This window comes from Bufo gargarizans, chromosome 11 (assembly GCF_014858855.1).
Source record: "Bufo gargarizans isolate SCDJY-AF-19 chromosome 11, ASM1485885v1, whole genome shotgun sequence".
Taxonomy (NCBI): domain Eukaryota; kingdom Metazoa; phylum Chordata; class Amphibia; order Anura; family Bufonidae; genus Bufo; species Bufo gargarizans.
In genome coordinates, this window is record NC_058090.1 from 12,729,792 (window position 1) to 12,744,564 (window position 14,773).

Consider the following 14,773-nt stretch of genomic DNA (forward strand, 5'->3'; position numbering starts at 1 on the left):
GAACCCTGACACCCTCTTCCGGAGGAAACGATAGACAGGGGAATGTCTAGCAAACATGCTAGACACAAAACACCACCAGACATGGTAACAATGACCAAAAATAACACCTACTCATACAAACGACACCACACATAAAGTAGTGTAGTGAAGGGAATGAGACACCGGGATGACATAGGAGAGACATTACTGAGACCTTGATGTTCCACAAGGTGGCCCTCCAGCACTGGGCAGATGGAATAAGCTGGACAAGAGCAAGCTCCAGCACACACCAAGGCTGTAGGACAACTGACTCCAGCCTGCCTGCCACAGGCAAAATAAACACCAACTGGCCACACTTAGCCAGGAAGTTAACCCCTCCAGCACCAGACAGGGAAGGAACTTAGATATAAGGGGCAATGCACACACATGCAGACATACTGACACGTTGCTCCTGGCAACAGCATGTCACGGCGTACAGCAACAAAGCCGTGACACAGCCGTGACAGAACCACTCCTTGGGGGATAGCAATAAGGGACACTAAGAGCACCTCCCTACTGTGTGCGGACACTAAGAGGGCATCCTCTCTATGTGGGGGACACTAAGTGGTCTGTCCTATGGGGGCACTATGGGAGGATTATTTTTCTGAGTGGGCACAAAAGAGGCATCCACTATGTAGGGACAGTATTACTGTGTGCCATACAAAGAGGTAACTTTTAAAGTGCATGCGGCACAAACGTGGCATTATTACTATGTAGGGGGTCTACAGTAGGGGGCAACTGTGTGTTACACGAAGGGGGGCACTATTCTCTTAATGTAAAAAAATACTCTGCCGTTGCGTTGTCCCTCTTTGCCTTCTGACTGATTTTCTGACCAATGATTGGTCGGATGGCCAATTACATACACACATCTTTTGTTATACACACCAACTATTGGTCTGATTGGACAGATATTGGTCAGACAATCTGTTGGTGTAATACAGCCCTTAGGACTAGCTATTTCCATTTACACCCTTACCAGAAACTATTCTTCTCCCATGTGTGAACTATACATATGATATCCTGCGAAGGTGAAATTTACAACTATTTGCTTCTTGAAATATTTGCGAGCAGGAGGCTTTCCCTTCGACAGAATTACCTTCCTAAACTCTCATTACAATGGGAGATCTCAATCACTCTACGACAAAATGCTGTTTGGTTTGGACAGATGGGAGGCTTTTTGCATATCGCCGCGTGCTTTGTTTATCTGCCTTTTACCGAATTTCTATTGTCAGGGTTTTTTCCTTGCCGTGAATAATAAAAGAGCGGCAGGAGATGTTAGCATCCTTGTGCCACTCCGCACAATCCGCTGCTTGCATTCTTGTCTAATATGGGAAATAAAAAATAAAAAAAAACCTAAAGAGCACAAACTCTGCCAGTAAATAAATAAGCTGGTATTTTATATTAAAAGGATTTTAATCCGACCGGCATTAAAATGTCCCTTTTGTTTGGCACCGCTGTAAACCCAGCAATCTCTATCAGTTGCTGAAAATGGAAGCCAGATCTTATTATCTATCGGGAAGAGAGAGCGGTGTCACTGAATGTCTATGCGCGCAGCTATTGAAAGGTGATGAGAGACGGGGGGGGGGGGAGAATCGCTGTTGCTTAGCAACTTCAATTCCAGATATTCCTATGGTGGTGTTAACATAGGAGATATCAAACAGTTCTCCCTCTTAGAAAAGTGTCGGATGATTTTTTATGAAGAGCGATCAAAATCCAGTCGGCATTTTTTTGCTATTCTGTCCTCTAGAAAATACTGCGGAATGATGAAGGTAACGACACAAATTGTGTAGAATCTTTTATTGCAATGTTGACTTTTGCAACATTGTAACAGGAGTATAAGACGTCTTACCTTTTCCGTATGCCAGATCCTAATGAGTAGCGATGAGTCAATTAAAGGGGTTTTCCGGAACTTCCTTATTGACCTTCACTCAGGAAAGGTCATCAATATCAGATCGGCAGGGGTCCGACACCTGGCTACCCGCCTCTGCAGCGGTGAGAAGGTGTCGTTACACCTAATTGTCCTAATCGCGCCTCCTCTTCAAACAGCTGATCGGCGGGGGTGCCAGGTGTCAGACCTCTGCCGATCTGATATTGATGACCTTTTCTGAGGATAGGTCATCAATATTAAAAGCCCAGAGAACCCCTTTAATATTGCAAGTCAGCCCCATTCACTTGACCATGTGACTGATGAAAGTGAAGTTACTGGTCTAGGAAGAGGCGGCAGCTTTCACCAGAGCACCGATTCCTATTCAAAAAGCTGATCGCCCGTGATTCCGGGAGTCGGACCCCAGTTGATTTAATATTGATGACCTATCCCGAGGATAGGCCAACAATATCAGAATCTTGTAAAACCCATTTAAGGTGTCCAGTTTATTTATCCAGTCCCTCAATGCTTCCTATCGGGAGATGAATATGTTTTTTTTTTTCTAATTTTTACTAAATTCTGAGCCTTTTCTTAATAAAATTTAATAGCTTGAGAACCTCTTTTTAAAAGGGTGTTCTTATTAGCACAACCTATGTTGTAGCCTACCCAACGACAAGCAGATCCTATGGGGGCACAGCTGTTACCACAGGTGGGAGCTACCACAACCAGCACATTACACATGTCTAACAGAAGCATAGGGTGACCATGCCATGTAAGGTATGAGTCCTCCAAACACAGACACAGTCTACCGCCAGTTTTACTATTGGGGTAAAAGGTGCTCCAGCTATGATCCTAAACTTCACTTGGTCTTGGGGAGACAATTAATCTTCTTATTGTTTCAATAATTTGAAATCATAAATTCATTATCAAATTGGAGGAGACTGTGGCAGAAGAGACTCAGGATGAAGAGGTGTGGGGCTACACACAACCTGTCATACTGAGCTATCAGAGAGTGGCACCCCTTAGTGTATACAGTACACAACATACGTCTGCTAGTTAGGACATGTAATGCAGCCGCCCAATGTTCTTTCTCTATATTAAAACAGGATAACAGATCATACAAGTCCTTTGCACCACCTAGGCCTATGATCTGTGACTCAAGCGTAGCTCCATCGTCAATTGGTGTCTGATGTGGTCAGAAATCTGCCTTTAATCCCATCTCTATACTTTACCCTGTAGATCTACCTTTTTAGATTAGCTGTTGTGTAGAAGCACAAGCCCACCACAAATTGTAGATTCACTTTTATAAAAAGGCATACTTATATTTTACATTTTTTATAGTTTTTTTTCTGCATTTTTATTTATTGTAACACAAACCTGAGGAGGTAAAGAAGGGACAGGAAAAGCTAAGGTGAAAAGCAATAACCCTAGTGCCACAAAACAGCAGTGCTCACCACTCAGCCCCCGTGTTCAGATGATTATTAGCTAGATATGAGCCAATTTCTAAAAAAAAATATTCTTGGCCGATTTGGTCAAATCGACCGTCCAAATTAATTTTGGTCTGAATAAATTCTGCCCGATTTGACAGTGCTCTGATTGCCTGGAACTAACTGTCTCTGTCTCTCTACTCTCTCTCTCTCTCTTCCCTCCTCTCCTATCCTCTTCTCTTCCCTCCTCTCCTTGCCCCTTCTCTCCTCTCCTCTCCACTTCTCTCCTTTCCTCTCCTTTCCACTTCTCTTCTATCCTCTTCTTGTCTCTTCTCTACTTTCCTCTCTTCCTCTCTTCTCTTTTCTTCTCTCCATGTCTCTTCTCTACTTGCCTCTTCCTCTCTTCTCTTTTCTTCTCTCCATGTCTCTTCTCTACTCTCCTATCCTCTTCTCTTCCCTCCTCTCCTTGCCCCTTCTCTCCTCTCCACTTCTCTCCTTTTCTCTCCTCTTCTCTTCTATCATCTCTTCTTTCCTCTTCTATTTTTTCCTCTCCATGTCTCTTTTCTACTCTCCTATCCTCTTCTCTACTCTTCCCTCCTCTCCTCACCCCTTCTCTTCTGTACACTTCTCCCCTTTCCTCTCCTCTCTTCTCCTCTTCTCTTCTATCCTCTTCTTGTCTCTACTCTCTTCTCTCCTTTTCTCTTCTCTCTATGTCTCTTCTCTTCTCTCCTCTCATCTTCCGTCCTCTTCTCTTCATCTTTTGATTCTCCTGAAACAAATCACACAAAATTCTGGTTCTTAAATAATTAGAACTTTTTGAAAAATTAATTTCAGAATTTTGAAACCGATTGGATCATCTCTACCAATAGCATTGATATGCATAGTAAGGAATACAATTCCAGAAACTCAAAAAGACAATGCATGTCTTCTTCGCTTCCACCTTGTATTGAGCGCCGTGTTCCATAGCTTTAGATCCAGGAAGCAGCAAATTTTTATGGTTATTAATGTGTAATAGTAGTGCAAAAAATGGAGTAATCTGTTATTACAATTAGCATAAGTATTCACGCCTCAGCATAATGTGGTAGAAATAAGATGGATTCCTTATGCTAGTTTTTTTCCTGTGTTATAACACTATAAACTCTATAGAGCAGTACAATGTAACCCTGGTAGCTATTCTTATATTACTTATTCTTGCCTTTGATCCTGTTAATAGAGAACGTCTGTCATTCCTCCAGGAAGAAAATTCATATCTGTAAAGGATCATTTGACTCCCACACGATTTTCACTTTATATGAATTTCTTTACACATATTAAACCCGGAATATCAGGGATTGCGGCTGCTATACCTAATTTTGGATCCGAGGTACAGAAAACATGAGTACTTCTCTCCAGAACTTGACCTCTTGCTTCTATTCCATTGTCACGTTTGTCACTTTCCTTTCTTTGACTTATTGGGGTATTATGTATCTGGACAGCTTCTTGACTGCCTTTCCATAGAATTTAGTCATTTTCAGCCTTTTTATTTCTCCATAACAACTGGAATAAATGGAAACCTTAAACTCCTGGAGTGTATGTGGGCTGTCATGTGGACAGTCCAAATTCAGCCCCTGTGTCATCTAATCCAGTAAATGTGCAAAGGGTTAACCATGAGGGGCTATACATATGACTGACTAACATAGAGAGGAACATTTTGCTTTAGGGTCCAGAAGCACCGTGTAATAATATCTACTTCCATGTTGCGTTTGCATTGTCATGTGGGTATTCCCACAATCTCCTTATGTGCTAATCCGTGATCGGCAGCTGTACATATCTGCATCAAGGTGGAAAAGCAAAAGGCACATCTGAATTTTCCAAAATGGCTCACAAAGGTTGATACTTCCTATTACAGTAGGAAGTGCAGCTCTGGAAGAAAAAAAAACTTCTGCTCTAATAGGTGAAATACTGTGCAGACTGTATACATTAGTGTAGAAGGAACACTGAGGTAGCATCGAAAACTCCTTAAAGGAGTTGTCCGCTTTTTTATTTTGATTACCTACCCATCAATATCAGATCAGTGGGGGGCTGACTCCCTGCACCTCCACTGATCAGACGTTTGAAGAGAAGACAGTGCTCGTATAAGCGCTGCTTTCTGTTCTCCATTTACCTGCTCGCTATCGCAACAACAGCAGTGAGCAGTGTGATTACAACTATGGCATCCCCATTCACTTCAATGGGACAGCTCCTTCCTGTTCAAGTAAATAGGAAAGAGCTGTTCCATAGAAGTAAATGGGGATGGAGCAGTTGTAATTATATCTGCAGTTACGGTGGCGAGCAGGTAAACGGAGAAGAGAAGGCAGCTCATATAAACGAAGCAGACAGCCCCTTTAAAGGGGTATTTCCATCTGGGATAATGATGGCGTATCGCTAATATATGCCATCAATGTCAGATAGGTGCAGGTCTTACCTCTGGAACCCACTCCTATCTCCAAAATGGTGTCCCCGTTCTGAAGGGAGAGCGCACTGCACAAGAACGACCCACCTCGGTTCACCACTATGGCTTTTTCCGGCAGTCCTATAGCGGTGAATGGAAAGATGGCCTCGCTTGTGCGGCTTGCTCTCTATTTACCGTTGTGGGAGTTCTGAAAATATTTTCAGAAGTCCCTTAATAGTGTATAAAGAGCAAGCCGCACATGCGCAATGTGCCCTCCTTCACTTTTTGAGATCCCATTCTGGAAATAGGAGTGGGGCCCATCTGTCTAACATTGATGGCCTGTCCAAGTGATATGCTACCAATGTCCCAGAAGACAACACTGCTTTAAAGACTCAACCAGTCCCTTAGCTAGTTGTGTCATAGTGTTACAGTCTTAGCCACCATACCGCCCATAGAATAACCTAGTAGGTAAGGATGTTAATGAATGTCTATGAAATAAAGAAACTTCTATGAAATGTCAATGAACCTCCATGAAATAAACTAATGATTGTCATCTCCAGTTTCAAAACACCTTTTATACGCTCAGCGAATTCCGAGTCAATAGAGTCTGTGTGTGCGTGTGTGTGTGGGAAGGGGTGTCCTCTGTTCAGGATCCCCAACACTGGATCAGAATGGAGAGAGGTTACAAAGAGCATATCTTTCTCTGGAGGACCCATCCTGTCCTCCATTACACAGACATCCCATTGGTATGAATGGTCACCGTGTCATGCTTCATTTCCCCTGTGGTGGCGCTGCAGGAAAACTGAACACTTCCTAAGTTTCACAACAGATCACAGTTGATCACAGCAAGTGGATTCTTTGTGATTGCTTACTGTCAAGGCGTCCTTCTAAAAAGTAGGAATTGTCCAAAGTGAAGAATGCATTTAATTCATTTCCACTTGGAAATCTAGATTAGAACTGCTCTTGTCTGCCACCCCCACTGCTAACTCCATGTCAGGCAATTATCTGTAGATGAATATCAAGTCAACGTGACATAAATTATTCTATTGAATCCGTACAGACATCTTACTATAGGAATAACTCATCTCTCCATCTTAAGATGGTTTGTTAAGGAACTTCTTTGTTCTCATCACAATGAGCTTTTCTTACAGGACTCCTCCACTTATCATCATTCCTCCATGTCTTATAAATTGATTCTTATCGTCATCACCAATGATTGAGACACCAGAAAAGAGTATTCCGAGTTTCCCACAGAGCCACGCCTCAGGGGGCACTATTTTAAGTCTTACTATGTTGCTTCTTTCATTAAGATAAATAGAAACCTTATTTAAAGTTTGCATTGCTAGATCTCAAGGTCCATGTAGGCTATCATGTGGTTGATTTCCACTTCCGAGCTTAAAGGGGTATTCCCATTTAAGTTATTTATGACATATTAATAGAATATGCCATAAATGCTCAATAAGTGTGGGTCTCACTTCTAGGACCTGCTCCTTTCTCAGAGACTGGGCTCTGCAGTGAACGGAGAGCTCACAATGCAAGGCATCCTCTCCATTCACTATAGGACTTCTGGCAGGGGTGCATAACTAATGAGGCCTCAGGCAGCACCAGGTAGGGGCAGCGGAAGGGCCATGGGCAATGAGCGCTTCCATTGTGGAAACGCTCATCTCCACATATTTAACTGCATTGCTCATGTATGAGCTGTACTCATATATGAATGTACAGACAGTTCTTTCTTGTTCCCCGTTTGTACACTGATAGTTCAAAGGATTATTATATCAGAATTTTTGCGGGCACTGTGTGATCAAACATGTTGAAAGGTTCCGCTTTTGATGTTTAGTTGTGCAAATCATACCCATTAGTCATATGCTGCAGCATTTCCTATTATATAGTCAGAGTATTCGAGGCAGTAGGAGCACAAATGAAAATATTACTCACAGTTCCGATGGTCGGCCCGCTGCGGCGTCCCACTTCAGTGGGCTTACCTGGAGTTGTGAGCAGTCCCGGTGTGTTCGATGTTAACGAGTGGGGTCCATCGTCTCAGCAAGGAAGTTTCAGCCAAGTAACGAGGCTGTTCTGGGTCTCGGCGTCTCACGCTGTGCTCGATCTTGGCGTGTCACGTGGTCCACTCTACATCTCGCGGGAATAGGTTCGCATGTAGCGTTCGTATGACTCCGATTTCATTTGGGTTTGCTGAAGCGCTTCAGACTTATTGCATATTATACTTTCCGATATTCTTTCCCATTCATAGTAGTTTAGGCATTAAATGTAGTATGAAAATACCAGACGCGTTTCGGGGAGTACTTTCCCCTTTTTCAGTGGCTACATTCAATGTCTGCAAGTCCGGTCTTTTATATCTTCATCCGGGTAATGTCAATATATGGTCTGTATTTTTGGTATCCATTTCTATAATTTTTGGTGCCGTTGCAGTTTCAATGCGGTATGCATGTGGTTTTTTAGGTTTACATGCGTTTTCTTGTCTATATTTGCAAAATTATAATTTATATCTAATCTATAAGTTAGAAAGTTTATTGCAATAACACAATAATAAATTATTGAGATGAATAATAAGTCTAATGAGTCTTTTAATAAGTGCTCGGCATAAAGGAATAGATGTTCAACTACAGTGATGGATATAATATTACAGAATAAAATGTATATAAATAGAATAAAGAGTAAAACTTTGTATCTTTTTGTATCCATTTTTTATATTGGTTAGATGTTCCGATATCCTAACCTTTAAAGGTCTCTTTGTTCTACCAATATATTGTCTTTTGAAGAAAACAGAAGTATTGAGCAGCTCTCACCTGCCAGGGATTCCACTGGTATAGCATGGAACAGCTCCTTCACCCGAATCAGGAGAAATACGGAAATATAGAGGAAAAGAGATTTTGTCCAGCTTGTCTTTGTCACGGACATTGGACCAAATAGACTACACTTGAAGAATTACTTGTCAAGAAGTGTTTAATCTCCATGGAAAAAGAGTTCTGTGTGGAGGAGACCCTATTCGTTCTTTTTGGAAAATTAGTGCTTCTACAACCTACTCATGTTCTGCACCTGTAAAACCCATTTAAATTTAACCAATTATGTATTGGTGATTCCTTCTAATGTTTTTGCTTTATCGAAGGGGCCACTTTTAAGCCTAGGTTTGGTGCTCTGTTGTAGGTGATGAGTGGTGAGGTAGGTATTAAGGGTCCTGTGGTTTTGTCCTGTGAGATATGGTGCCAATGTCGTCTAATGATACGTTCAATTTGTTTATATTGTACATTGTAAGGTAAGATCATTCTGAAGTCTGTTTCTATTTTTGTTTCTTGTGTAGGTTTTGGTCTAAAAACGGATTCTCTTTCCATATTTCTGAATTTATGAAGTGTTTTATCAATAACTTTTTCAGGATATTCCTTTATTCTGAATTGTGTGCACATCCTGACAGCTTCTTCAAATTTGGTGCTTTCAGTACAATTCCTTCTAATACACCTAAATTGGCCAAAGGGGATGTTTATTAGCCAACTCGGCAAGTGACAGCTCGAAAATAAAATAAAGCTGTTCTTTGCCGTAGGCTTCTGATAGGTGTTACAAATGTATTTGTTGTTTTTTATGGTAATTTATAAATCCAGAAATTCGGTTTCTTTATTATTGATATTAGACGAGAAACATAGATTGTATGAATTATTATTTATCTCTTCTAAAAAAGCATGTAATTCTCTCTCACCTTTTCTCCAGATAAATATTACATCGTCTATATATCTCCGCCATAGCAACAGGTCTGCCCCCAGCTTAGGGGAGATATAGTCATGTTCCCATTGGGCCAAAAATAAATTGGCATAGCTGGGGGCAAACCTGATGCCCATGGCGGTCCCTCTGGTCTGTAGAAAGTAGTCTCCTTCAAAATAAAAATAATTGTGGTTAAGTATAAAATTAACCCCTTCCACTAAAAACTCAATTTGTTCTTCCCTCAAAATTGCACTCTTCTCTAATTGTATCTTTATTGCCGACATTCCTTTATTATGGTCTATAATAGTGTACAAGGATTGTACATCTAAAGTACCCAATATCCAATCTGGGTGCACTTCCAGTTCCTCCAAAGAATGGATAATATGGGTGGTGTGTCTAATATATGATTGCATGGTTTTCACTATTGGCTGGAGTAGAGTGTCAATATATTGTGATAGGTTGGCAGTCAGTGAGCCTATCTCTGAAATAATGGGGCAGCCTGGAGGGTATATTGGATTTTTGTGAATCCTGGGTAAACAATAGAAGACGGGTAGTCTTTGCTGTGTACCCATAATGAAACTGTGTTCATGTTCTGACAATATCCCTTGTTTCAACCCTTTATCACAGTAGTCTAACAATATATTTGTGAAATCTTCAGTTGGATCCCCTTTTAATTTTTTATATGTAGTACTATCTGATAGTTGTCTAAGGCCCTCTTTATTATATTGTTCTACTTGTAAAATAACTATCGCACCTCCCTTATCTGCAGGACGGATCATTACATCTTACTTTTCTTGTAAATCTTTAATGGCTTGGATCTCACTTTTTGTTAGATTATTTTTATAAAACTTTCTCTCTTTTATTTTTCCCAGATCAGTCTCCACACACTTTTGAAATGTTGCAATTTCGAAGCTTATTTCCTTTCTTGGATATTTTTAAGATTTGTTCTTAAGATCAGTGTGTACAAATGAATTGTCTATTTTGTACTGTGAATTTGATATAATAGGATTTTTCTAAAAAAATTTCCTTAAACACAATTTTCTGATAAATCTTTGGACTCCATTATATGTATCAAACTTATTAGGTTTGGTGCAAATTTTAGACCTTTATTTAATAATTGTGCCTGTGGTTCTGTTAATGTCATTTTGCTTAAGTTAATTATGGCTCCTAAATCTGGATCTAATAATGCTTTTTTGTATTCTGTTCTTTTTCCTGTGTCCTTTCCGTATCTTCTTGGTCTTGGAGTATCTTCCTGATATTTTTGTCTTTGTGTATCCCTCTGTCTGTAAATGGGCGGTGAGTTGTACTAGTGCTGATTGTGATTCTTTGGATGTGTCTTCTGGTGCGGTTGGCCTCTCTGATCCTGTTTTTGTTGTGGAGGCTTGTGTCTCAGATTGTACGAGTGAGTTGGTGAGGATTGTCGTGGTCTGACGAACTCAAAATTTGACTTGATTGTCCAGTGTTTCTCAGTCTTGGATGTGAATTTATTCTAACTGTATTTCTGAACTGTGTTGTGTATTGGTTATTCTTTGATGTCCTGCTTTCTGTGCATTTTTGTGTTTCTTCATTTTTTTGTTAATCATTTCCTGTTCTGTTTTATCAAGGCTTTTACATAATCTTTCTTGCCATAGATCAAATGTAGAGTTTTTTGGGAACTTCTCTAATGAAATCTTTATTTGGTTAATTTTGTTGGATAGTGTCTCTAGTATCTGTAATCTTCTTTTAATAATTAATTCTATTAGTGCACGTGATTATTGAAGTCATCCCCGCAAAGGTCCTGAGCGGGAATTTTAACTAATAATAAGCCTTTTGGAACTTTACCTTGATCTAGATATTGTCTCAATGATCGGATTTCCCAGTGCTGTCTCAATTGTTTTTGTAATAGACCCTCCAGTTCTCTGAACGTATCTGATATGGATTTGTCCTCTGGTTGGGTATTCTCACTGGTCTCTGTTGTGTCAAATAGAAATGACTCTGCTTTTAGTCTTTTGCGTTCCATATGACTCCATATGTCCATGGTTCACGGGAAAGGATCTCAATTGGCACTTGGGTGAAAAATGGATTAGTAGATTATTTTGTGAGGCAATGGCTCACTTTGCTGTGAACCTGGAGCCGTGCTGTAGTCTAACTTGAAATCACCCTTTCGATTGTAGTATAATTATGTTAGAAAAAGACTGGCACTCTAACATATAGTAGTCACATGGACAAAATGTATCGGAGGTAAGTAATATTTCTTATATTTTCGGGTTCCTATGATAATCCAGGTGTGACACATACAGTATGGGACACGGGCCCCCTCACCGATGGGAGATCGCATGTCTGGCTGTTTATCAGCACTGCGATCTCTCCTTGGTGGTGGGCCCTTGCCCCTATCCCTCAGACAGAAGTTATCCACCCTCATTTTAAATAAACGTTTTTCACTCAGAAGACCACACCGTTAGGAATGTACTCTAAACATATATTAGTATTTTTTAACCATTTTGATTCTTAATCGTTTTATTTTTGAAGATATCTAGTATTCGACACAATAACAAACTAAATGATGAATATATATATATATATATATATATATATATATATATCTACATAATAGAGTTTTACTGTATTTTTTATTTTATTTATTCTATTTATATACATTTTATTGCAATAAACTTTCTAACTTATAGATTAGCTCTAAATTATAATTTTGCAAATATAGACAAGAAAACGCATGTAAACCTAAAAAAACTCATGCACGCCGCATTGAAACCGCAATGGCACCAAAAACTATAGAAATGGATACCAAAAATCCAGACCATATATTGACATTAGCCGGATGAAGATATAAAAGACCGGACTTGCAGACATTGAATGCAGCCACTGAAGAAGGGGAAAGTACTCCCCGAAACGCGTCTGGTATTTTCATACTACATTCAATGCCTAAACTACTATGAATGGGAAAGTATAATATGCAAAAAGTCTGAAGCGCTTCAGCAAACCCAAATGAAATCGGAGTCATAAGAATGCTACATGCGAACCTATTCCCGGAAGATGTAGAGTGGACCATGTGACACGCCAAGATCGAGCACAGCGTGATACGCCGAGACCCAGCACAGCCTCGTTACCTGGCTGAAACTTCCTTGCTGAGACGATGGACCCCACTCGCTAACATCGAACACACCGGGACTGCTCACAAGTCCAGGTAAGCCCACTGAAGTGGGACGCCACTGCGGGCCGACCATCGGAACTGTGAGTAATATTTTCATTTGTGCTCCTACTGCCTCCAATTCGAATACTCTGACTATATAATAGGAAATGCTGCAGCATATGACTAATGGGTATGATTTGCACAACTAAACATCAAAAGCGGAACCTTTCAACATGTTTGATCACACAGTGCCCGCAAAAATTCAGATATAATAATCCTTTGAACTATCAGTGTACAAATGGGGAACAAGAAAGAACTGTCTGTACATGCATATGTGAACTAATTACATCATCCCCTTATTCTATGAAATATTTCCCGTGACTCAACCGGACTATATTGAATTAATTTACTACTGCCATTCAAGCACTATAATGGCGGCTAAGCATCTGAAATACAGCAATTTACTACGCCGATTGACCCATTCAGATCTGGTCGGTGATTTATTATACCCATCATCTGTTTTTATATTCCATTACTAAGTGCACTTATTTATGTACATTATCTATACGTGTTTAAGATTTTTTAGGTGTGTTTATATTATTTTTGAGTGACATAAATAAATATAAGAAATATTACATACCTCCGATACATTTTGTCCATGTGACTACTATATGTTAGAGTGCCAGTCTTTTTCTATATTTATTTAGCAAGTCCCGGCGTGGTGTATTTACCATATTTGTCGCTGATATAATATGGGGATCTGATCTGAGGTCTAATGAAGATTGGTGTCTACTTTTGGGGTCTGATGAAGATTGTGGATCTGTTCTAAGGTCTAATGAAAAATATTTTTTTTTCTTATTTTCCTCCTCTAAAACCCAGATGTGTCTTAAGAAGCGAAAAATACTTTACTTAGGAAGTCTGTTCTTTGGTTCTTTTTTCAGGGGTCTGTATTTATTTAGGAGATTTGGTCTGGAGTCTGTTTTTATTTAGTAGGTTTGGTCTGGGATATTCACTTAGGGGGTATGTTATTTTTTTCAGGGGATCTGGGGTCTGTATCTATGTGCGGGCTCTGATCTTGGATCTATACTCACTGGGTCTGTTATATAGTTTGCATTTATTCAGGGGCTCTAGTCTGGGGTCTATATTTATTTAATGGGTCTGATCTGAGGTATTTACTTTGGGGGTCTGTTCTTTGGTTCTTTTTTCAGGGATCCATATTTAGAGGATCTGGTTTGAGGTCTGTGTATTTATTTAGTAGGTTTAGTCCGGGGTAGTCACTTAAGGGGTATGTTATTTTTTCAGGAGATTCAGGAGATCTCTATCTATGTAGGGGATCTGGCCTGGGATTTGTATTTATGTAGGCAATCTGGTCTGGAGTCTGTATTTATTTAAGGGATCTGGTCTGGGTCTGTATTTACTTAGTGGGTTTGGTCTGGGGTTTTACTGAAGGGTGTGTTAGTTTTTCAGTAGGTCTGCCCTTATTAGGGTGTCTGGTCTGGGGTCTGTTTTTATTTAGGATCTCTCCTCTGAGGTCTATATTTATTTAGTGTGAAACTACAACTCCCAGCATGCAAACTTACTCGGCTGCTCTTCTAACTCTGACAGAAGTAAAAGGAGGATTTTGGGAGTTGTAGTTTTTAGAACAGCTGGAGTGCCGAAGGTTGCTGATCCCTGTATTAGGGGATCTGGTCTGGGGTCTGTATTTATTTAGTGGCTCTAGTCTGGGGTATTTACTTTGGGTATCTGTTCTGTGGTTCTTTTTTCAGGGGTCTGTATTTATTTAGCAGATCCGGTCTTAGGGTATGTATTTGGAGGGTTTGGTATAGGGTCTTTTTTATTAGGTCTGGTCTGGGGTCTGTTCTATGGTTCTTTTTTAAGGGGGTCTATATTTAGGGGATTTGATCTGAGGCCTGTATTTATTTAGTGGGTTTGGTCTGGGGTTTTACTTAAAGGGAACCTGTCATGTGGATATTTGATTAGAATCTAACTAATTATATACAATCATTAACTACTAAAAAGTGCCTTAGATGTATTCACTTACTGGTGTGACAGATAGTTACCTCATAATATACACACAGAGATGCCACATGCCGTATGCTAATGAGCTGATTTGAGTCCAGCGTGATGTCATTGAGTCCAGCGTATTTTTAATTCAGAGCTATAGCCACTCCCCTGCCCACCTGCTGCTGATTCATATGGAAAAAAACTGTCAATCTGCA